Here is a 25,464-nt window from a genome sequence, read left to right as displayed (position 1 = left end):
TGAGTTCAGTGATGTTTCCTTCAGTGGCCTCTTGACCAATGTACAGTTTAGTCACTGCTAAGGCTGCTGGCTTCCTGATTTCATTATGGATTTGGTTCAAACCTTTAGTCAAAGGCTTTGAGTCCCAGAACTGACATAGAGAAACTGGGCATAATCTACATTTATCAGAATAGGTTGTTAAAGAATACTACTAAAATTAACATCAATAGAAATCAGGGGCAACACTTCATATTGTATGAAACCAGAATAGCCTATCAGAAAGAAAATAGTTGTAAATAAAGAACCCAATCATTTCAACCCCAAGTGGAGTATTCCTCCATTTGGCCTGGCACAGTCACTGATTCCTAATGAGTATTCCTCCATTATAAGGTTAAAAGATAGGATATTTGTTAAGTATACTTTTACAGTGCTGCAGTAATGACCCTGAATCATGTGATGTTTGTTTTCATATGAAAATGGTACAAGCACTTGAAAATAGGTTGATGGCAAACCTCTTGTGAGAGGTAGGTAGATTTTTATAAGGTCTTTTACCTGAACTGTGGAGATCACCAATGATGCTGGCAATCCATTCACATCTTCACAAACAATGTTCTTTTCAATAAATGGAATGGGTTGTTAGCCCCTAAATGATGCCAGATTGTTTAGGACTTGTTGGCACTATTTATATGGGCAATTGGGAAATTTCCATCACACTCACTACTTGTATCTGTACATGGTGAGAAAGGGAGCCCTTGGGGAGTTGGATAATGACTTGCTAGCCGAAGGATGCACAGCCTCTAAAATTCACTTGTAATCTGAGTATTTATATATCTGTACCAATTAAGGGATTAATAAATTGTCACGCCGAGATATTGAAATTAGGATTAGAAAACGTTATAAAAACTCTGGGTCAGACCACAGGTCTTCAGCTTTGACCTGAAACATCAATTTTGACTTTTGTTTCCACAAATATTTCTGAGCTTGTGTTTCCAGTAGCTTCTGCTTTTATTTCAGATTTCCAGTTTTTGCAGCTTATTGATTTGTTGAAATGGCAAGTAGCATATTCAGTTATGTTAATATCTTTGAAGTGAGTAGGAAATGGAAATTTTTAAAACTTGTGTTCAGAAATGACATCTGACACAAGGACAATGATTATTTCCAATAAGAGTGAGTCCAATCACACATCTTTGTCATTGAATGCTGCTAATAATACTCACCATTAACATATAGATCAAAAACTGAACTAGCCTAGCCGCGTAAATGTTGTGTTTACAAAAGCAGATCAGAATTTGGGTTTCTTGTGCTTTCTAGCTTCCAGAGATAATTTTAGCTTCTGAGCACATCAGAATTTTGACTGAATATTCTTTACCTTCCTGGATGGGTGAAACTCCAAAGCCTTCAATAAGGTCTGAGTCATCCAAGATGGAGCAGGTTACACGATTGGCACCCCACCCGCTGTATTTGTCACTCACAACCTCCACAATCGGTAAAGCTGGACTGTGTACCAACTACCACAGCTGCTCCATGTCTCAACTCCCATCATTTGGGATAATAAGGCCTTTAGGTGCATGGGAACATGAATGCCTTAAAAATACCCTCTAGCATACATGCAGCATCACCTGGAAATATTCTTTGAGTCTTCAGCTATTGTGACAGAATCCTAGAACTACTTGTTTAGCAGCCACAATTGACCCGATGACAATTAGGGATTGACTTGTCATTGATATTGAGTGAAGTTTAAAAAAACTGCAATTAGAAACAGGCATTCCCTCACTAGAGCATACTTCCATTTTCCATGAGAATATTATTTACATTGTTGTCTAATTTGCAGAAAATGTCATATTTCATACCAGTGCTTAAAAATGGAATGTCTTGATCGTGAGCAATGTACTTCCAAAATCCTAATGTCCTTTCCCAATGGATGTATCAAATGCTGAGACATGTAGAATGACTCTGAAAGTTTTTGAATATTCCTCCTATTACTTGATATATCACATTGCACAATGCTTAATTTTTTTCACAAAATCAATTTTTATGCTCATTTGGTCTCAAGTATCTACACTGTGTGACCACTTGAAAACTTACTACTGAAAACTGCATTCTTTGTAATAATGAATACTGCAATTAGAATGGAATCCTTTGGAGCCTGATGTGTCATAGCTCCAAGACAGAATCTGTAATATTTATCACCACTTTGAGCTTTACGTTGCAAAGCCAGTCCTCAATCAATTAATTCTGTGAGCCTTGATCTTCTTAAAAACCATCACATGCAGGGATTTTATGAAAGAACTTCCCAAAAATCAAAGAAAATTGTATCCGCTTCACAGCATTTATCTGTTAAATTAGTGACTGCCTCAAAGAACTTCGGAGTTATAAATGAATCGTGTATTTTTTATGGCCTTTGCATCTTTCAAATGAATTTTGAGAGCATTCTGAAACTGTTTCTATTAGGCATTGACTTTCCCTCCCTTAACAAATCTTTATTTAATTCCTCTTAAATTCTGTGTTCTATTTAAAAATAACTACCAGTGGATGCTCCCCCATTTCATCCCTTGTGGCAGGCAAGATGATAAAACAATATTCTGTAAGGGTTGATGTTGCACTGTGTTTTAGTTCTGCACCTGTGCCTCACTTGGCAGCACACTCAGCTGAGTCAGAAAGTTGCGGATTCCAATCCCAGTTTTTCTGAATTCTTGACGAGCACTTTAGTAATGTACTGTCACAAAGCAAAAAATAAACTAGAGAAAAAACTTGGGTGGAACCATGTCTATGGAGACAAGCAGATGGATGATGTTGCGGGTTAAACCCTGTATCAGGACGACGTACCATCAGAGTGCAACCTCGTAGAGATGTTAGCCTGTGGGTGATGAGTGAAACTGATTCTGCTCTCTCAGATGGATGGAGTGTTTCAAGGCAGAACTAGAAACCGTCCCCATATCATGGCCAGTGCTTGTCCCTTCAAGGGCATTTGGAAAAGCAGATGATCTGCTTGATGATACATTGCTCTTTGGGGGAGCTTGTGCACACATAGGCTGTTGTGCTTCTCACATTACATTTGTGATTTCATTGTCCGTGAAGGAGTCTGAGAGATCCAAAATATGGCTTAAAAGACACTACATATTACTCCAATCTACCCTTCACCATTTCCAATCTCCTTGCCTGCCCATTGCCTCCCTCTGGTTCTCTCCCCCCCCCCCCACTTTTTCTTGTTTCTTCTGTCTCTTTCACCAATCCACTTCCTAGCTGTTTGCTTCAACCCTCCCCCACCAAGCCTACCTTTCAAATCTACTCTTCAGCTTTTTTTCCTCCAGTCCCGCCAAAGGGTTTTGGCCCAAAACACTGACTCTACTTTTTCCCCATCAATGCCGCCTGCCCTGCTGAGTTCCCCCAGCATTTTGTGTGTGTTGCTCGGATTTCCAACATCTTCAGACTTTCTCTTGTTTGACATATTCCTGCCTCCTTCCTTTAAGGACAAAGATTTTGATTCACTCCAAGTAACCTCAGGTCGGGGTTTAATTGGTATTTGTTGAGTAAACTATGACAACTTTATTCTCAAACTCTGTAGCACACTGTGTTTCAATAGCTGTCTTCCTCTGAGTAGCCATACTTCAAATAAAGTGGTCTGTGATGTATAGAAGACTCATGAGGCACACTGTTAGCTGATTTTTATTGATGAATTTGCCAGTTTGTGGAAGTGATAGCTTATCCCCTAACTTATTTCAGTTAAGAACCTGCTGCTATCCATGGTATAGTTACCCTGGACCTGCAAGTGATCTAGTTCACATAAACTGGAGAATGGTCTGGGCATTGTTATTCTAAATTGAGCACATTGGCTGGCAATGTTGCCTCAGTCTTGTTCGCTTTCTTTTATATATTAGAAATAGATGTCAATGGGCAGAAAGAGGAAACATTGAAGGTTTTTGCATAACAATTGATGAAAGATGCATTATACTCAAAATCTAATGGAAATACTTTCATTTAAGGTAGATCATAAGAGTACTTTAATAGAAAATGCCTGACTAATTGAGCAAGATTTTTAGAGTGCATATTCAATTTCCATAAATGATTAATGATCTGACAAAAGTCTTTTGACATGTCTGCGGAGTTGATTGGTGCTGCAGTCAAATGCTGTGTATAAGATGTTATGGGCATCGTTTCACAGTCGTATTTTTTCCAAATTTACCTAGATCAATTTTATTTCAAATTAGGATTGTATTTCCATAGATTTTTGACTAATGGGTGTAAGTGACTGAAATTATATAATCTTCAGACATTGTGTGTCTTGGAGAAGATGCTATAAAGCAAAAACTACTTTCAGAATACAATTTTATTAGGAGTTTGTCTTTAAAATGTTTTAAACAAATATAATTTTACAAGAAAAAACAATATAAAGTTGGATGAGGGAATTAGATGCAGCATCTCCAAGTTTGCGGATGACACGAAGCTGGGTGGCAGTGTTAGCTGTGAGGAGGATGCTAAGAGGATGCAGGGTGGCTTGGATAGGTTGGGTGAGTGGGCAAATTCATGGCAGATGCAATTTAATATGGATAAATGTGAAGTTATCCACTTTGGTGGCAAAAATAGGAAAACAGATTATTATCTGAATGGTGGCCGATTAGGAAAAGGGGAGGTGCAACGTGACCTGGGTGTCATTATACACCAGTCATTGAAAGTGGGCATGCAGGTACAGCAGGCGGTGAAAAAGGCGAATGGTATGCTGGCATTTATAGCGAGAGGATTTGAGTACAGGAGCAGGGAGGTACTACTACAGTTGTACAAGGCCTTGATGAGACCGCACCTGGAGTATTGTGTGCAGTTTTGGTCCCCTAATCTGAGAAAAGACATCCTTGCCATAGAGGGAGTACAGAGAAGGTTCACCAGATTGATTCCTGGGATGGCAGGACTTTCATATGAAGAAAGAATGGATGAACTGGGCTTGTACTCGTTGGAATTTAGAAGATTGAGGGGGGATCTGATTGAAACGTATAAGATCCTTAAGGGATTGGACAGGCTAGATGTAGGAAGATTGTTCCCGATGTTGGGGAAGTCCAGAACGAGGGGTCACAGTTTGAGGATAGAGGGGAAGCCTTTTAGGACTGAGATTAGGAAAAACTTCTTCACACAGAGAGTGGTGAATCTGTGGAATTCTCTGCCACAGGAAACAGTTGAGGCCAGTTCATTGGCTATATTTAAGAGGGAGTTAGATATGGCCCTTGTGGCTACGGGGGTCAGGGGGTATGGAGGGAAGGTTGGGGCGGTGTTCTGAGTTGGATGATCAGCCATGATCATAATAAATGGCGGTGCAGGCTCGAAGGGCCGAATGGCCTACTCCTGCACCTATTTTCTATGTTTCTATGTTTCTATGTAAAGGCTACAGTATATTTGGTATCATAGCACAAAGGAAGCGCTGTAAGTTGAAGGGTTACTATTGGTGCACCACTGGAAAATTACGTGCATTTGATGTAAAGTCAAAAAGTCTCAAATGTCCAATAATTAGAAATACAGTAAAAGAAAAATCCAGGCGACTAAAAGCATTTAACCCATGAGAACATGCAAAGTGGCAACTGGAGTATGGTAACCAGCAAGTTACAGGATACTACTGTTTTTTGAATATCATGTGTGGCTGTAGGTTTTCAAAAAAAATTACTTTTCCTGGAAAATGAATCTTTTGGTATATTTGTCCAAAGCTCCAGAACTAAATTTAATTTTATTTTCCTTGAAGCTGTTCTTTCAAGTAAGGATTTTGTTCCTTGAATGTGCAGTGAATGGTGCACAATTGTCTTAATCTATTGCCTGCCGTGAATAATATTGGTTTCCTTTGGAGCATTTTACTGATAATGAGATGCATTAACAGAACCTTGTGAACATTTCTGGCTTTCAACTTGAAAATCCTATAAGGGTGGAAATTTATCTCAAAAATATAACTGAAGTAAGCATTTAGTGATGGCCATGAGAGTCATTCAGGTATTTGCATCTGGGAGTTTTCAAGGAATGTCTAGTTATGGGAAAACCAGAAACAATTTCTGAAAATAATCATATAATCATAGTCAGTTTTTATTCTATTCTTTCAGATCTTAGCAGTCACCTTGCCCAGTCTACTGTATGGTTAGCACTATTACTTGGCTTATCAAATGTTATTTATGTTTATCTGTCTCTAATATTATCTCTGTCTTTCAACAGTGACTTGTGTTAACATGGGCTTTAAAAGAATTGGTTTCCAATCTATTTTTAAATAATTCATACTCTCAATAAGTGTATTAAATCCTAATCATCAGTTTGGTTCATTTAGATTTGAGTGTTCTAACTAGCTCAGAATACAGCTATCCAACAGAATATTTTGAAATCAGCTCATTACATGTCTAATATCCTTATGATTTCTTGACAACTAATTTTCTCATTAATATTCTACTTCAATTTAAATTAAAATTTTAAGCATCCTGTAAATGAAACCAACCAGAATTGCTGAGAATGTAATGTAAGTTGATTTTTCCTAGGGCTATTCAGCTTCACTGCAGTATCAATGAATTATCCTGTCAGAAATCCCAATAAAAGTCAGAATCAGGTTTATTATAACTGATGTGTCGTGAAATTTGTTGTTTTGCAGCAACAGTACAGTGCAAGACATAAAAATTGCTACAAGGTACAAAAGTACATAAACAGCGCAGAAGAGGAATAATGAGGTAGTGTTCATAGACCATTCAGAAATCTGATGGCAGAGGGGAAGTCACTGTTCCTAAAAACATTGAGTGTGCGTCTACAGGATCTTGCACCTCCACCCCAGTGGTAACATTGAGAAGAGATGGTAATATTGAGGTGAGGGCATATGCTGCTGGATGGTGAAGGATAGGTTCCATGGCCTTGAGAAACTGCCTCTTGAAGATGTTCTCTATGTCAGGGTGAGTTATCCCTATGGTGAAGCTGGCAAAGTCTACAACCCTCTGATTCTGTGCATTGAAGACTCCATACTATGCAGTGATGCAACCAGTCAGAATGTTCTCACCGAACATCTGCAGAAATTTGCAGTAGGTTTTGGTGGCATACTAAATCTCCTCATGAAGTAGAGTTTCTGGCGTGCCTTCTTCATGATTGTGTCAATGTGTTGGACCCAAGACTGTTCCTCTGAGGTGATGACGCTCAAGAAATTGATTTTGCTAACCTTTCTTAATTTATAACAACTTTAGAGAGCAGGCTCCTTTAATTAATGTTTTTTGGGGGGCTATGCCACTTTTCAGTTGACTGCATCTGAGCATAAAGAAGATAGAGCTTTTCCAACGCAAACATGAGGAATTCTGCAGATGCTGGAAATTCAAGCAACACACATAAAAGTTGCTGGTGAACGCAGCAGGCCAGGCAGCATCTCTAGGAAGAGGTACAGTCAACATTTCAGGCCGAGACCCTTCGTCATGACTAACTGAAGGAAGAGCTAGTAAGAGATTTGGAAGTGGGAGGGGGAGATCCAAATTGATAGGAGAAGACAGGAGGGGGAGGGATGGAGCCAAGAGCTGGAAAGGTGATAGGTAAAAGGGATATGAGGGGATCATGGGACGGGAGGCCCAGGGAGAAGGAAAAGGGGGAGGGGGGGAAAAACCCAGAGGATGGGCAAGGGGTATAGTCAGGGGGACAGAGGGAGAAAAAGGAGAGTGAGAGAAAGAAAGTGTGTATATAAATAAATAACGGATGAGGTACGAGGGGGAGGTGGGGCATTAGCGGAAGTTTGAGAAGTCAATGTTCATGCCATCAGGTTGGAGGCTACCCAGACGGAATATAAGGTGTTGTTCCTCCAACCTGAGTGTGGCTTCATCTTTACAGTAGAGGAGGCCGTGGATAGACATGTCAGAATGGGAATGGGATGTGGAATTAAAATATGTAAGGGCACCCACATGGGTCCGAGCTATGGCTGCCTTTTTGTTGGCTTTGTGGAACAATCTATGTTCTGAACCTATTCTGGTATCTGTCCCCCACTTTTCCTTCACTACATCGACGACTGCATTGGCGCTGCTTCCTGCACGCATACGGAGCTCGTTGACTTTATTAACTTTGCCTCCAACTTTCACCCTGCCCTCAAATTTACCTGGTCCATTTCCGACACCTCCCTCCCCTTGCTAGATCTTTCTGTCTCTATCTCTGGAGACAACTTATCTACTGATGTCTACTATAAGCCTACTGACTCTCACAGCTATCTGGACTATTCCTCTTCTCACCCTGTCTCTTGCAAAAATACCATCCGCTTCTCACAATTCCTCCATCTCCGCCGCATCCGCTCTCAGGATGAGGCTTTTCATTCCAGACCGAGGGAGACGTCCTCCTTTTTATAAAGAAAGGGGCTTCCCTTCCTCCACCATCAGCTCTGCTCTCAAACACATCTACCCCATTTCACGCACATCTGCTCTCACTCCATCCTCCCGCCACCCCACTAGGAATAGGGTTCCCCTGGTCCTCACCTACCACCCCACCAGCCTCCGGGTCCAACATATTCTCCGTAACTTCCGCCACCTCCAACGGGATCCCACCACTAAGCATATCTTTCCCTCCCCCCCCCCAACCCGCTTTCCACAGGGATGGCTCCCTACGTGACTCCCTTGTCCATTCGTCCCCCCCATCCCTCCCCACTGATCTCCCTCCTGGCACTTATCCTTGTAAACGGAACAAGTGCAACATGCCCTTACACTTCCTCCCTTACCACCATTCAGGGCCCCAGACAGTCCTTCCAGGTGAGGTGACACTTCACCTATGAGTCGGCTGGGGTGATATACTGCGTCCGGTGCTCCCGATGTGGCCTTCTATATATTGGCGAGACCCGACGCAGACTGGGAGATCATTTTGCTGAACACCTACGCTCTGTCTGCCAGAGAAAGCAGGATCTCCTAGTGGCCACACATTTTAATTCCACATCCCATTCCCATTCTGACATGTCTATCCACGGCCTCCTCTACTGTAAAGATGAAGTCACACTCAGGTTGGAGGAACAACACCTTATATTCCGTCTGGGTAGCCTCCAACCTGATGGCATGAACATCGACTTCTCTGACTCTGCTAATGCCCCACCTCCCCCTCGTACCCCATCTGTTACTTATTTTTATACACACATTCTTTCTCTCACTCTCCTTTTTCTCCCTCTGTCCCTCTGACTATACCCCTTGCCCATCCTCTGGGTCCCCCCCCCCTTTCCTTCTCCCTGGGCCTCCTGTCCCATGATCCTCTCATATCCCTTTTGCCAATCAACTGTCCAGCTCTTGGCTCCATCCCTCCCCCTCCTGTCTTCTCCTATCATTTTGGATCTCCCTCTCCCCCTCCCACTTTCAAATCTCTTACTAGCTTTTCTTTCAGTTAGTCCTGACGAAGGGTCTCGGCCTGAAGCATCGACTGTACCTCTTCCTAGAGATGCTGCTTGGCCTGCTGTGGTCACCAGGAACTTTGATGTGTGTTGCCAGAGCTTTTCCAATCTTGCCTTAAATAGTTAAAGACAAATCTTGTGCCCACTGAATAGTAGCATAACTTGAAAGGAGAATGTGTTCAAAGAAGTATTCATAAAACAGAGATTCCATTAGAGTGCTTATTAGTAGAGTTCTACAGTAGGGTCCACTCTTACTTTAAAGGAGCTTCCAACCCATTTAACCTTGGGTAGTGTTTCTTGGGGGAAAAGTGGGAAGCAGTATTTCAAGTAAATGTGTTCTAACACCATTATTCACAATATGACTGTACCAAATCTGGGATGCCTTTTGATTAAGCAAGTATAAAATAAATATCTATGAAGAACTCCCTTGGAAAGGAAAAAGGGAGAAAGATGGGATAGTAAACTTGTATTTTAAAATTCTGATCCTATTTCTAGCTATAGAATAAGTTGCCTCTGGTATCTTTGTAATCACACCCAGTCTGTCTCAAAAAGTTCTTAAAAGGTTCCATGTACCTGAAAATGCCTTGATTTTCAGTTTTTACGTTATGTTATTGTACACAATGGTTTGCCTAAAATACGGGAATTTTCAGGAGTGATTTTTTATTTTCTCCTTCAATGTCACACATTACCTCCTGACCGTAAAGTAAATGTGTATTGCAAGGCATTGCTATCATTTCCATAATGACTATAAAAATCAAGGTCATTATCTAAAATTATAGACACTGCATTTGCACAATGTATGCCTGTGTCTAAAATGACCAACAATATGCATATTGGAAGCAATCTCATAAAATGAAGGTCAGTTTAGATGTTAAAATTTTCTCCTGTAGTCTGTCAAAATTCTAATTGAATTCATTTTTGTGCTAGCATGCTCAGTACAAACAATGCAACATTTCCACTCTTCTTTGATATGGCCAGTAATTAGCTTGTGAAACTCCTAGAAGCATAGGAAAAGGATTCAGTCTTTCAAACTTTTGAGACCATTGTGCTACTCACTTAACACGTGGCATAATTTGTGAGTTCATAGATTTGGTTAACACATTTACTTAACAAAAGTCTATCTGGCTCAGATTTCACTTCTTCAATTTTTTTGGGCATTGTGTGAAGCAGAGTAGATCAATCATAAGAGTATTTATTTTTTTACAGCAAGGGAAGACTAGCACCAGAAAAGAACCAATGATAGGTTCGATAAAACAGACATCATAGTCACTCCTTTATACACAAGTTTAAGAACAGTGTGCATTCTGTCCATCTGCTTAATCAGTGTATATAGCATTCTTCCAGTAACCAAATCAGTTGAGCTTTCTGCAGTTTGACGTGTACTCAGAGTTCATCGGCATAACGTTGCACATACACTATTAGCAAAGTACTCTGGTACAATACAGATTCCATTTTTTTACAATCAAAAATGCCATTACAAGTAAAGTACGTTTCCACAGTTGATAGAAGAGAATTGGATATTGTTCTGTTGAAGTAGCATTAAACCTTGCCTTATGATAACTGGTAGCAATCTCCAATTGTTTGAAAGTCTATCTCCTTAAGATTGAAGTGTATATGAAAATTCAGCAGTTTACAGTTGGAAAACATTGAAGATTTGGTACCCATGAATGAGGTGCGAACATTTTTGGGGAGGGTGAAGAGTTATGAAGCCCCTGTGCAGTTGTGATTTTCATTGGGAGATATTCAAGAAATCGTCTGTGTTTTGGGATTTCTGACAAAGACTGTAAGATGTAAACCATGAACACATTTCCTCTTGCAGCTGCTGACTGAATTGCTGTGACCTTATTTCACAGAGAAGGAAACCTCCAGGAAAGACTCAACAGTCCAATCATTATTTCATAACACTGTAAGATGTAGGAGCAGAATTAGGCCATTCAGCCTATTGTGCCTGCTCTACCATTGCATAATGGCTGATTTATTATCCCTCTCAATCCCAGTTGCTACTTCTCCCCATAGCCTTTAATGCTGTGACTAATCAGGAGCCTATCAACCTCCGAGTTAAATATACCCAATGACTTGTCCTCTACAGATTCATCACCCTCTGGCTAAAGAAATTCCTTCTCATCTCTATTATAAATGATATCCCTCAATTCTGAAGCTATGCCCTCTGGTCCTGGATTCTTTCACCATAGGAAACATCCTCTTCACATTCACTCCATCTAGGTTCTTCTAAGCTCCAGCAAGTAAGGGCCCAGAGCCGTCAAATGCTCTTCGTACAGTGCCTATAAGGTATTCACCTGCTCACCCTTGGAAGTTTTCATGTTTTATTGTTTTACAACGTTGAATCACAGTGGATTTAATTTGGCTTTCTTTTGACACTGATCAGCAGAAAAAGACACTTTCATGTCAAAGTGAAAAGAGAGATCTACAAAGTGATCTAAATTAATTACAAATATAAAACACAAATAATTGATTCACCCCCTTTAATATGACAAACCAAATCATCACTGGTGTAGCCAGTTGGTTTTAGAAGTCACTTAATTAGTTAAATGGAGATCACTGTGTGCAGTCAAGTTGTTTCAATTGATTGTAGTAAAAATACATCTGTACCAGGAAGGTGAATCAGTACTCTGGCAAAAATGACACCATGAAGACAAAAGAACACTCTAAGCACCTCCACGAAAAGGTTATTGGAAAGCACAAGTCAGAAGATGGATACAAGAAAATTTCCAAGTCACTGGAGTACAGCTAAGTCAATCATCAAGAATTGGAAAGAATATGGCACAGCTGTAAATCTGCATAGAACAGCCTGTCCTCAAAAACTGTGTGACTGTGCAAGAAGAGGACGAGTGAGGGAGGTCCCAGGAGACATACGACAACTCTGGAGGAGTTACAAGCTTCAGTGGCTGAGTTGGAAAAACTGTGCATATGACAACTGTTGCCTGGGTGCTTCACCAGTTGCAGCTTTATGGGGGGGCAGGTGGTGGCAAAGAGAATGCCACTGTTAGGGAAAAAAACTCACATAACATCTCCACCAGAGTTTGCCAGAAGGCATGTGGGAGACTCTGAAGTCAGCTGGAAAAAGATTCTATGGTCTGGTGAAACCAAAACTGAACTTTTTGGCCATCAGACTGTATGCTTTGGAGTAAGCCAAACACCGCACATCACCAAAAACACACTATCCCCCCCCATGAAGCATGGTGGTGGCTGCATCGTGCTGTGGGGCTGCTTCACTGCAGCAGGGCCTGGATGGCTTGTGAAGGTAGAGGGTAAAATGAATGCAGCAAAATACAGGGAAGTACAGGAGGAAAACCTGATGCAGTCTGCAAGTGAACTGCAACTTGAGAGAAGTTTGTTTTCCATCAAGACAATGACCCCAAGCATAAAGCCAATGCTACATGGGAATGACTTAAAAACAACAAAGTTAAAGTCCTGAAGTGGTCAAGTCAAAGTCCAGACCTCAATCCAATGAGAGATTGTGACTGGACTAAGAAGAGCTGTTCACTCATGATCCCCATGCAAGCTGACAGGGCTTGAGCAGTTTTGTGAAGAAAATGGGGAAAAATTGTAGTGTCCAGATGAGCAAAGCTGATGGAGACCTATCCACACAGACTCAAAGCTGTAATTGTTGCCAAAGGTGCATCTACTAAAAACTGACTGGAAGGGGGTGAGCACTTATGCAATCAACTATTTTGTGTTTTATAGTTGTAATTAATTTGGATCATTTTGTAGAGATCTGTTTTCACTTTGACATGAAAGAGTCTTTTCCTGTTGATCAGTGTCAAGGAAAAGTCAAATTAAATCCACTGTGAAATAAAACATGTAAACTTCCAAGAGGAGTAAATACTTTTTATCGGCACTGTGCATGTAATCCATTTAATTCCTGAAATCATTCTTGTGAACCTCCTCTGCACCCTCTCCAATGCCAGCATATCTTTTAGATAAGAGGCCCAAAATTGATCACAATATTTCAAGTGCGGTCTGACCAATGTGTTATAAAGTCTCCGCATTTCACCCAATATATTTTAGCCCTCTTGAAATGAATGCTAACATTGCATTTGACTTCCTTACCACGGATTCAACCTGCAAGTTAACCTTTTGGGAATCCTGCATGAGAACTCTCAAGTCGCTTTGCACCTGATCTTTGAATTTTCTCCCCATTTAGAAAATAGTCTATGCCTTTACTACTTCTGCCTAAGTGCACAACTATGTACTTCATACACTATATTCCATCTGTCACTTCTTTGCTCATTCTCCCAGTCTGCCTAAGTCCTTCTGCAGACTCCCTGTTTCTTCAACACTATCTGCTCCACATATCTTCATATGTGGCCACAAAGCCATCAATATCATCATCCAAATCCTTAACATATAACATGAAAATAAGTTGTCCCATCACTGACCCATGTAGAACACCACTAGACACTGGCAGCCAACCAGAAAAAGTCCCCTTTATTCCCACTGTTTGCCTCTTGCCAGGCAGTCAATCTTTCATCCATGCTAGCTTTTTTTCTGTCATACCTTGGGCTCTTAAGTTGTATAAGCAACATCTCGACAAAGGCCTTCTGAAAATCCAAGTAAACTGCCTCCACTGACCTCCTTTGTCTATCCTGCCTATTATTTCCTCAAAGAATTCCAAAGGCTTTGTCAGGAAAGATTTCTCCTAACAGAAACAATGCTGACTTTGGTCTATTTTATCATGTGCCTCCAAGTACTCCAAAACCCCATCTTTAATAATGGATTCAACATTTACCTAACCACTGAAGTTGGTTAACTGGCCTATAATTGTCTTTCTTCTTCCTCCCTCCCTTCTTAAAGAATGGGTGACAGATGTAATTGTCCAGTCCTCTGGAGCCATCCCAGAATCTAGTGATCCATGAAAGATCATTACTAATGCCTCCACAATCTCTTCAGCTATCTCTTTTAGAACCCTGGGGTGTAGTGCATCTGATCCAGGTGACTTTTGCCTTCAGATCTTTAAGCTGCTCAAGCATGTTCTTCTTATTAATAGCATCTACACTCACTTCTGCACCCCGACACCTTTGAATTTCCTGATATACTGCTTGCGTCTCACACAGTGAAGATGTAAAACATGAGTTCATCAGCTTTTTCTTTGTCCCCGTTATTATTTCTACAGCATCATTTTCCAGTGGTCCGATATCCACTCTCTCCTCTCTTTTACTCAAATATCTAAAAAAAAATTGATAACCTCTTTTGTATGATTCACTAGCTTACCTTCGTATACCTTCATTCTCTAATGACAAGAAGGCCAAAAGATGGCCTGAGAAAAATCTTTAAACGTATGGAAGTTCCACGACATATTTTCCACCAGGTTGTCCAAATCTAGCAGCAATTGATCTGTATAAGGTTTTTCCTCAGCAAGTCATAATATTGTGTGATGCATTGCCACATGGAATACTTGCCAGTACCATTGATACAATTGAAGGGAAGCTAGATAAGTACACAAGGGAGAAACGGATTTAAGGAAGCATTCAGGTGAGAGGTAAGAGATGTCTTCTCTAAAACATAAATACCCAAAGCATCTGGACCTATTGGAGTATTCTAATGTTTTAACTTACATGACCACTTTCAGAATTGTATTTTATATGTCTATTTTGATTCCAGTTTCTTTTTGTTGAAAATATAATCCTTAATGATTCACTACCAAGAGCAGAGCTTCATAGAAAGTTACTTAAAACAGTTGACACATAAATGCACAATGGAATGTGCTATGACCTGTCACAGCTTTATTACTGCACCTGAAGAAAGATTTAATATAATAAATAATTTGAACATTGCGAAGGATATCATTTATAACTAAAATATTTAAAGGTACTCTTGGGAGGAAAAGAACTTTTAAGAGTCACTTTGAAGACCAGTGTACAGGCAGAACTATTGGGTAATTGCCTTGGGGATGAATCGATCTGGTTGCTTTTTTTAGTTTAAATAGTACGAAAGATCGCAGAAATTCAGTTTGCTCTAAAATTACTTTGTGTTTAAATGAAATGTCTTTTTCAGTTTGGGTCATATTAGTCCAGTTGCACAAGAAAATAGCAATGCACCTGAGCAGAAGTTGGGTTAGAGTTAAATAAGTATCATGATAGTTTTCAGCCTTCCAAAAAACGTCCCATGAGCTGTGTCAAGTTAACCAGATTTTCATCCCTATAAAACTCAAAATAATGAGATTGATTAATGAGATTTAGAAAAGAATCTTAATGCATTCCTTTTGTTGTAAAAGTATAATTGGGATGTACTTACAAAAGAAATTCTGAAAGTGCTGGAAAAGCAGAACAAGGCACACAAAATGCTGGAAGAGCTTAGAGGGTTAGGCAGCATCCATGGAAATGAACCAACAAAGTTTCAAGTCAAGACCCTTCACAACTGGAAAGGAAGATGCCAGAATAAAAAAGTGGGGAGAGGGGAAGAGGGTGGGAAGGGTAAAGGAATCTGATAGGAGAAGAGAGTGGATCATAGGAGAATGAAGAGCAGGAGGGCACTGGGGGGGGGGGAGGGCGGTGATAGGCAGATTAAAAAAAAAGGTCTGAGGTCAGAGTGAAGAATAGAAAAAGAGGGGAAGAGGGCCTCTGCATACAACACATCATTCTCCACAACTTCCGCCATCTCCAAAGGGATCCTACCACTCAGCACATCTTTACTTCCCCCTACTTTCTGCTTTCTACAGGGATTGCGCCCACCAAGATTCCCTTATTCATTCATCCCCCCCTTTGCTTATTTCTGCACGTGACCAAAGTGCTGCACCTGCTCATTCACCTCCTCCCTCAGCTCCATTCAAGGCTCTAAATGGTCCTTCCAGGTGAGGAAACACTTCACCTGCAAACCTGCTGGAGTTGTCTATTGCATCTGGTGCTCCCAATGCAGCCTGCTCTAAATTGGTGTTTTCCCCTTGTAGATTGGGGAGACGCTTCGTTGAGCACCTCCACTCTATCCAGCAAAAGTGGCACTGCCTGGTGGCCCAAGATTTTAATTCCAATTCCTATTCCCGTTACGCCACGGCCTCCTCTTGTGCCACCATGGGGCCACCCTCAGGGTAGCCTCCAATTGAATGGTATGACTGTCAATTTCTACTTCCAGTGGGGGGAAAAATATCACCTCTCCTCTCATATTCCTTCATTTCCATCCTTTCCCCACTCACCTGACTTCACCTATCTCCTTCTAGCTATCCCTCTTCCCCTCCCTCCACCTGTTTATTCTGCTATCTTCCCTTTTCCTTTCCAGTCCTGAAGAAGAGTCTCAGCCTAAAAAGTCAACTACTTGTTCCTCCAGCATTTTGTGTGTGTTGAATGGGACATACATTTTTTAACCAATTTTCAGAAAGCTCCCAAGTATTCAGTTATCAACACTTAACTGTCTGCCACATGATACTAATAATAAAGTGTGCACAATATTCACCACAGTGCTCAAAAGGAACCAGTCTTAAACTGTATGAGGTCATTTTTTAAGAAGAAGGACAAGATCAGTCCATATTGTTCCCCATACCCTCTGCCTGCAAATCTCCTTTGGACTTCTCATCGGAAGTGCACTGTCTTGTGAATAAGAGTCAATAGCTACTTCCTGTGTAGGTACTTTCTATAACAGAAAGATGCTTATTCATATCAATTCCAAGCGTGGTCAAGTACTAAATAATTGTTTTCATACACTTTATTTTGGTGATTTGTCCAGTATGTTTTAGCTTCCATCTAGAGTACTTATGACTCACTTTCATATTTCCCTTATTCAGCAGATAGAGCATGTGAATGGCCACAAGCACCTTCGCTAATTCTGACACCGTCCCTACTCATGGCTTTGCCAACAGCAGGAGGTAAGATGACTTCAAATTACTTGATTCCTAGAATTTAGCTGGGTGGTAGAAGCAGGTATTCTGGAAACATTTAAGTAGTAAATAGAGGAGTAGTTGAACTGTCAATGCAGTGAAAGCTATGGACAAAGTTCTAGTAAGTGAGTTTAGTAGAGTTAGATACTTTGATGATCATTATAACGTGATGGGCTGAAGGGCTGTAATGACTCTGAAGGTAAATGCAAGTTTTCTTTTCTGATAAATGGTTCAGTTCCATCGTGCAATTTTTGAAAAACTACTTTGAATTTTGGCCGAGAAGATTGAAAATTTACATTATATTTTTGATTGCATTAGCCATTTTTCCTTTCCTGTTTTTTGCTCATATGTTTTCTGTGTTTAATGATGTGCACTTGCTATAAAGAATTCTTAAAAATCTATGTAGAGACTTTTCTGTGTGAAAGATTATTTGACAATGATACCATTTAAACTTGCTGAACCACCCTGTACACAGATGGGACTGGTAACATCCATGCTTCATAATTCTGAGGAGATATGTTTATCCCAGTCAACATGTTTCTATTATTACGGTGCGTTAACACCATTATTATTTCCTGCACATTGGGTCTCGTGAGTAATCTCAAGATACAGTTCTGAATTCAAATCAATCAGTAGTTCAGCAGGGACTTTGAGAGAAAGCTGTTCTTTTGTTGAGAGAGAATCTTTCTGTTTAGTGTTCTTGATAAATGTATAATATGGTAGTTCCACTTGGCAAACTTTATACCATGATTAAATTTCACACTAGCTGCACTTTTCAAAAAATATTACTGATTCCAAGTGATGACACTACGCCTTTGTTCCAGTAAAGCCATTGTCACATTTTCTAATTATGGGAGCCGAGAAAGGCAAGATAGTTATTGTGAGGAAGACTATTATTAGTGTTAATTTAGCTTCCAATGAACAGTAGAATCAAAATCTAAGATAAAATAGCTTGAAAAATATCTGTTTGCTTGTAGTTTTATTTCCCCTTCTATTTCCATTGCTTCTGTAGTTTCTCCAACCAAAAGATGAGAATACTGTGAGCTCAGGATTTTAATACAGTTGTAAGATTTGCTCCACTTTTTTTTCCGCACATTCCAGTATGATCTCCCATCCTGATCCAAAAGAAGATTATGATATGGTTCTGGTATTGAGGGGATACAACAGTGTCATGCTCAGAGTGAGTGAAGAGCTATTCTCATTGAAGTTAATGAGGGACTGTATACCCGACCTCAGGGAACCGTCAGATGATGAAAATCACACCAACTATAGATGTTGGAACTGTGGAATTAAAAATCATCAGGGGATTTTTGCTATCACAGATGATTGTTTCAGGACTAGACTTGATGGTTCTACTTGTATTGCATGTTATAATTTGAGTAGAGTGACAAAAGATGGTACTCCCTACCCTGAAAACTTGATTGTGGAACTCATCAAAACAGAGAATCTATAGATTTCTGGAAATTAAGGGAATCAAGGGATCTGGCGATAGTGCAAGAAAATGACACTGAGATAGAAGGTGAGTCACAATCTTGATGAAAGATAATGAATGAACAAATAAGCCTCCATCGGTCAGGGTCGACCATGGCTGTTGTGCCTCAGCTGTCTAGATATGCAAATTTGGGCAGTACGTTATGGAGAGCAAGCTGTTGCCCGTGTAGCAAGCTCTCCCTCTCCACCCATCATAAACGAACGGCAGAGACCAACACAGTTTGGTACCAGCAGCTTCGGAGGAGTTGCAGGTCAGCATTGAACTCAACGTAGGACAGCCTTAGGGACTCCAATTCTGGATTTTTCCCTTGGGGTTTACCCCCGAAGCCTTCCCCATAACTGGGTATAGCCGCAAACAGCAGAGGTTTGAGATCGGAGTTTTCTTCTCCTGGATGAGCTGCCAACCATGGCTGATGAGCCCCATCTGCCGAATGATGAATGAAAGATCAGACAGTCTTGAAAGGTTGGATAGCCAATGCTCCTCCTATTTCTTGTGTGCTTTTAAGTTTTAAAAATCAGTGGAATTCTGATATCCACAATTAACAGGCACAGTGTCTTGCTTGACCTGTGTTCCTCAGCTCATTTTGCACATCTTTGATTTTCATCACTTTACCATAGATGTCCATGCCATCTGTCCTGTCCAACGTTATCTTTGGCACACACAAATTGCTAGAGGAACTCAGCAGGCCAAGCAGTACCTATGGGAAAGAGTAAACAGTCAACGATTTGGGCAGAGACCCTACATCAGGATCAGGAACAAAGGATGAGAAGTTAGAGCAAGAAAATTTTTGTGTGTGTGGCTTGGATTTCCATTATTTTTTATTTATTCATTTTAGGGATGTGGGCACCTCCAGCTAAGCCAGCATTTATTGCTCATCCCTAATTGCCCTTGAGAAGGTGGTGATGAGCTGCCTTCTTGAACCACTGCAGTCTCTGAGGACTGCACCCACGGTGCTGTTATGGAGGGGATTCCATGATTTTCACCCAGTGACATTGATGGGACGGCGATATGTTTCCAAGTCAGGATACTGAGTGACGTGGAGAGGACTTTCCAAGTGGTGGCATTCCCAAATGTCTGCTGTTCTCTTCCTTTTAGATGGTAGTGGTCGTGGGTCTGGAAGGTGCTACCTTAGGAACTTTGGTGTGTTGTTGCAGTGCATCTTATAGATAGTACACACTGCTGCAACTGTTTGTCGATGGTGGAGAGATGGGATGCTGGTGGAAGTGGTACCAATCAATTGGGCTGCCTTGTACTGGATGGTTTCAAGCTGCTTGAGTGTTGGTGGAGCTGCTGTCATCCAGGCAAGTGGCGAGTATTCCATTACACTCCTGATCTGAGCCCTGTAGATGGTGGACAAGGCTTTGGAGAGTCAAGGGGTGAGTTACACACGGCAGGATTCCTATCCTTTGACCTGCTCTGGTAGCCACGGCGTTTATATGGCTAGACCAGATCAGTTTCCTGTCAATGGTAACCCCCAGGATGTTGCTAGTAGGGAATTCAGTGATGGGATGCCACTGTATGCCAAGGGATGATAGTTAGAGCCTCTCTTGTTGGAGATGGTCATTGCCTGGCACTTGCATGGCTCCAATTTTACTTGCCACTTGTCAGCTAAAGCCTGGATATTGTCCAGGTCCTGCTGCATTTGATGAACTGCTTCACTATCTGAGGAGTCACAAATGGTGCAGAACATTATGCAGTCATCTGCGTAATGTTCTGCACCATTTGTGACTCCTCAGATAGTGACCTTATGACGGAAGGAAGGTCATTGATGAAGCAGCTGAAGATGTTTGGCCCTGGGACACTTCCCTGAGGAGCTCTTGCAGTGTTGTCCTGAGGGTCAGATGATTGACCTCGGACCACTACAACCATTTCCTATTGTGTCAGGTATGACTCCAACCAGTGGAGGGTTTTCCCCTTAAATGCCATTGACTCCATTTTAAGTAGGGCATCTTGATACTCAGTCAAATGCTGCCTTGATGTCGAGGGCTTTCACTCTATCTGGTATTTAGCTCTTTGGCCCATGTTTGGACCAAGGAGATGATGAAGTCAGGAACTGAGTGGCCTTGATGGAACCCAAACTGGCTATCCATAAACAGTTTATTGCCGAGGAGCTGCTGCATGATAGCACCATCCATGACCCCTTCCATTGCTGATGATTGAGAGCAGGCTGATAGGGCAGTAATTGGCTGGGTTGGACTTGTTCTGTTTCTTGAGTACAGGGCATACCTGGGCAATTTTCCACATTGCTGGGTAGATGCCAAGGTTGTAGCTTTACTGGAACAGCTTGGCTAATGGCTCAGCAAGTTCTGGAGCACGAGCCTTCAGGACTATTGACGGGATTCTGTCTGGGCCCATAGCCGTCGCAGTATCCAGTGCTTTCAGCCGCCATTTCTTGATGTCATGTACAGTGAATTGGAGTGGGTGCAAACTGACATCTGGGATGCTGGGCACTTATGGAGGAGGTCAAGCTGGATCATCTACCTGGCACTTCTGACAGAAGATTGTTGCAAATGGCTCAGCCTTATCTTCTGTACACATGTTCTAGGCTCCTCTATCATTGAGGATGGGGATATTTGTGGAGCCGCCTCCTCCAGTGATTGTTCGATTGTCCACCACCATTCACGACTGGATGTGGCCGGACTACAGGGCTTAGATCTGATCTGTTGGCTGTGGGATCACTTAGATCTGTCTATTACTTGCTGCTTATGGTGCTTGGCATGAGAGTAGTCCTGTGTTGTGCCTCATATTGAGATGTGCCTGGTGTTGTTCTCAGCATCCTCTCCTGCACTCTTCATGGAACCAGGGTTGATCCCCTGGCCTGGTGGTAATGTTAGAGTGGGGGATGTGCCGGGCCATGAGTTTACAGATTGTAGTTGAGTACAATTATGCTGCTGTTGATGGCCCACAGCGCCTCATAGATGCCCAGTCTTGGGCTGCTAGATCAAAGTTCAAAGTCTTATCCAATTTAGCACAGTGGTAGTGCCACACAACACGGTGGAGGGTTTCTTCAATGTGGAGACAGGATTTAGTCTCCACAAATACTGTGCTGTAGTCACTTCTACCAATGCTGTCATGGACAGATGCTTCCATGGAAAGCAGGTTGGTGAGAATGAGGTCAAGTGTGTTTTTCCCTCTTGTTGGTTCCCTCATCACCTGCTGTAGTCCCAGTCTAGTAGCTCTGTCCAGTAGGACCCGACCAGCTCGGTCTGTGCTGGTACTACCGAGCCATTCTTGCTGATGGACGTTGAAGTCCCCACCCAGAGTACATTCTGTGCCCTTGCCTCCCTCAATGCCTCCTCCAAGTGCTGCTCAACGTGGAGAAGTACTGATTCATCAGCTGAGGTACATGGTAATCAGCAAGAGGTTTCCTTGTCCATGTTTAACCTGGTGCCATGAGACTTCATGGGGTCCAGAGTCAATGCTGAGAGTTGCCAGGGCAACTCGCTCTCTACTGCATACCACTGTGCCACCACCTCTGCTAGGTCTGTCCTGCCAGAGAGACAGTACATACTCAGGAATGGTGATGGTGGAGTCCAGGATGTTAACTGTAAGGTCTGATTAGTCAGTACAACCATGTCAGACTGTTGCTTGACTAGTTTGTGAGACAGCTCTCCCAACTTTGGCACAAGTCCCCAGATGTTAGTAGGAAGGACTTTGCAGGGTTGATGGGACTGGCTTTGCTGTTGTCATTTCCAGTGCCTCGGTGATGCCGGGTTGTCCGTCCGGGTTCATTCCATATTACTTTCTTTTTAGCAGTCAGATACAACTGAATGGCTTGCTAGGCCACTTCAGAGGGCATTGAAGTGACAACCACGTTGCTGTGGGTCTGGAGTCTCATATAGGCCAGACCAGATAAGGACAGCAGGATTCTTCCCCGAAGGACATCAGTGATCCAGATGGGTTTTTATAACAATTGACATAGTTTCATGGTCATCAGATATTTTTATTGAATTCAAATTCACCATTTGCCATGATGGGATTCACACTCATGTCCCCAGCGCATAACTGTCTCTCGATTACTGATCCAGTGGAGATTACCACTACGCCAAATCTGCAGAATTTCTCATCTTTCTAACCTTATCCTCAATGTTGCTTTCAATTCCTTTATCAATTTTCCATAAAACTAACCTTCTTAGCCAAAATTAGACAAAGGAGGAGATACTGTTATCAGGCACTGTGTATGTACAAGAAAACTGAACTGGCTTTTCAACCTGAAATGACCACTTTTTTTTCCTCTCTCCTGAAGCTGCCAAACATGGTGTAACTCTATTTGTTTTCAGTTATATTTTATATTTTCTATATCTGGATTACTTGGCATTGGACCATGATGCTGACAACAGTTTATGTGGCTTGCAGTCAATTTTTTACTTGGTATCTCCAATGATTGTTAACCTTATTTCTGAAACAAAGTTGCTTCAGAGTACAATTTTGTTGGATTGTTATAAACTATAAAACTTATGTGACAGGATATATTTTAGTAGTGCCTGTCTCTGTATGAGATTCAATAAGAGTTAAAGGTCACTGAAAAATTCCATGTCAACTTGAAGGCTGATTTAAAGATATTCACCTATTTTTCTCTTGCAATTAAACTATTGAGGTCATCACTAAGCAATTCTTCCATAAGAATGGTTTTAGACATTCTAGTAGGTAAGTGTATTTATGACTAAAGTATATTTGGGTACTTTATTGAATTTATTTATTGAGCTTTATTTTCCGGCTGTAGGCATCGTTGGTCATTTGTGATGGTAAACGTAAAATTGCAGTTTACCACTTGTGATCTGAAAATTAAATAAAATAATTATTGAGCTTCAAATTTTGGTAATGTCTGCTGCAGGTGAGACTTTTATTTTGATTATTCTTGAGATATGGGGGTTTTAAGTAGTGAAATCAGCATTTCTTATCTATTTTTAATTGCATTCAAAAAGGAAGACGTGGCACACCTTCACAAAATCCAGGATTCTAAACCAATAATGATAAACAAAAGCAATTACATGTTCAAATAAGGATGCTTGGACTTGTAGGAAACCCAAAAGAGGTGGTGTTTCGATTCCTCTGCTGCCCTTTTGCTTTCAAATACAAGAGACGTATGTTCTGGAAGAGCTATTGGTTAAGCTCCAATGAGGCATTCAACATTTGGAGCCTTTTCAAGCCATTGCATTTTAATTTGTTCACTTTTAAAAGGATGGAAAACAAACAGATTTTCAAAGCAGAGATCAAAAAATAAATAAATTTAGCAATTAAGAATGGAAATTTTTGAAGGAGAATCAAAGGCATTGCCTTGGGTTTTCTAGAGGCTGTGCAAATTTAGAAGGTTCAGCATGTGACTTGCTCACTACATGATGTACATTTTAGCCACAATAAAATGCATATGTCTGAAGAAGTGAGAGTTTAATTAGTATCAGCTGAGAGCTAAATGACTATCTCCTTTTAAAATTACCTTATTTGGAACCTTCAGAATGGATGACCTCTAATTTTTAGTCATCATCTTTTATACATCAAAAAAAATGCAGCTAATTGTTAATGAGTACCGACAAAGCATTCCTGGCTCCTTTTATTTTTTCACTCCTTCAGGTTTCAAACGATTATAAAATCTAAAGCACCATGCAGTGTTTAATAAGAAGCAATGGTTTATAAGGTTGTCTTTCTGCAGAAAAGTTGTCTTTTACTATTCATAATTCAGCAACTGAATGACTGTTTCAGCCCCATTACGTTTCAGCTTTTTACATTGCAAGCCTTACAATCGATAACAAGATAAATATATATTGTTCTTATAAATTGGATGCTTACTTGAATCGTAAGTTTTATCCCAATCACTTTGCTTTCATAAAAAATGGTTTTGATAATAGAAAAGGGAACTCATTTTTCATTGCTGTCAAGAATACAATGCATCACTTTTTTAAAACAGATCAGTCAGATGGTAATATTTGGCATGATCAGTCATATCCTTTTCATTCAGCTGCAGAAGATGTACATGTCTCATCCCACTTACGAGGTGTTCTACTGATCCCTTTATGAATGTCCACGAGCAGGATCTTAGCAGGAGCACCATTGCCTCAAATGTGAGGGGAGAAAAAAAGTTCATTTCTGCCTGTAGATTTTCCTTATCAATGATTTAACCAAGGAATGAATTTTAAAGGAGTGGTTACTGGTGGAAAGGGTTCAAAGTTAATTTATTATCGAAGTGTGTATATGTTACCACATACTACCTTGAGATTTGTTTACTTGCAATCATTTACAGGAAAATAAAGAAATACAATAGAATTTATGAAAAAATATGAAAAATGAATATAAAAAGAATATGAAAAGTGTTAGAACTTAGGCTGAAGAATTGTCACACGTTGTCAGCTATCAGATTGTCCATTAATTTTGTGATTATTTTTGTGGCTGTAGGAATGATATAAATTGGTGGCATGGAGAAATACCATTAGAAAGGAATTAGATAATGTAATTACATCTCATTCGATGAATTATCAACCAACAATATCACTCTCCTATGGATATTATTAAGGTATCTCTAATTTCATATATTGTCAGTCAATTGTGGAACAGATGCCCTCATCAGGAAAATGAGAAAACTTTGCTTTTCTTGCTTTTCAATGTATTCATTTCCCAGGATCTGGGCATTGTTGGCAGGGCCAGCATAATTGCCCATTGCCCTGAATAAGATGGTGGTTAGCTATCTTCTTGAACTGCTACAGTCCTCTGGTAAAGGTGCCCTCAGGGCTGATGAAAGGAATTTCAGGATCTAGACTCAGTGATCAAGAAGGTGAGCAAATTGGAAGGACATCTTTAGTTGATGGTGTTTGCATGCACCTGCCACTATTGTCCTTT

At 40.8% G+C, this 25,464-nt stretch overlaps 1 long non-coding RNA gene across 1 annotated transcript in view; it reads left to right on the top strand.

Moving 5' to 3' along the window:
• The window catches only part of LOC140212557 (uncharacterized), a 485,064-nt gene that overhangs the window by 256,369 nt on the left and 203,231 nt on the right, over nucleotides 1-25,464 (top strand). The window contains exon 3 of the long non-coding RNA XR_011889745.1: nucleotides 17,049-17,129. This is a non-coding gene — a long non-coding RNA (uncharacterized lncRNA). The remainder of the gene's footprint in view (nucleotides 1-17,048; nucleotides 17,130-25,464) is intronic.

The sequence above is a fragment of the Mobula birostris genome, chromosome 19, assembly GCF_030028105.1.
Source record: "Mobula birostris isolate sMobBir1 chromosome 19, sMobBir1.hap1, whole genome shotgun sequence".
Classification (NCBI taxonomy): Eukaryota; Metazoa; Chordata; class Chondrichthyes; order Myliobatiformes; family Myliobatidae; genus Mobula; species Mobula birostris.
The sequence above is the reverse complement of the archived record's forward strand: the minus strand, read 5'-3'. Positions and strand labels throughout refer to the sequence as shown.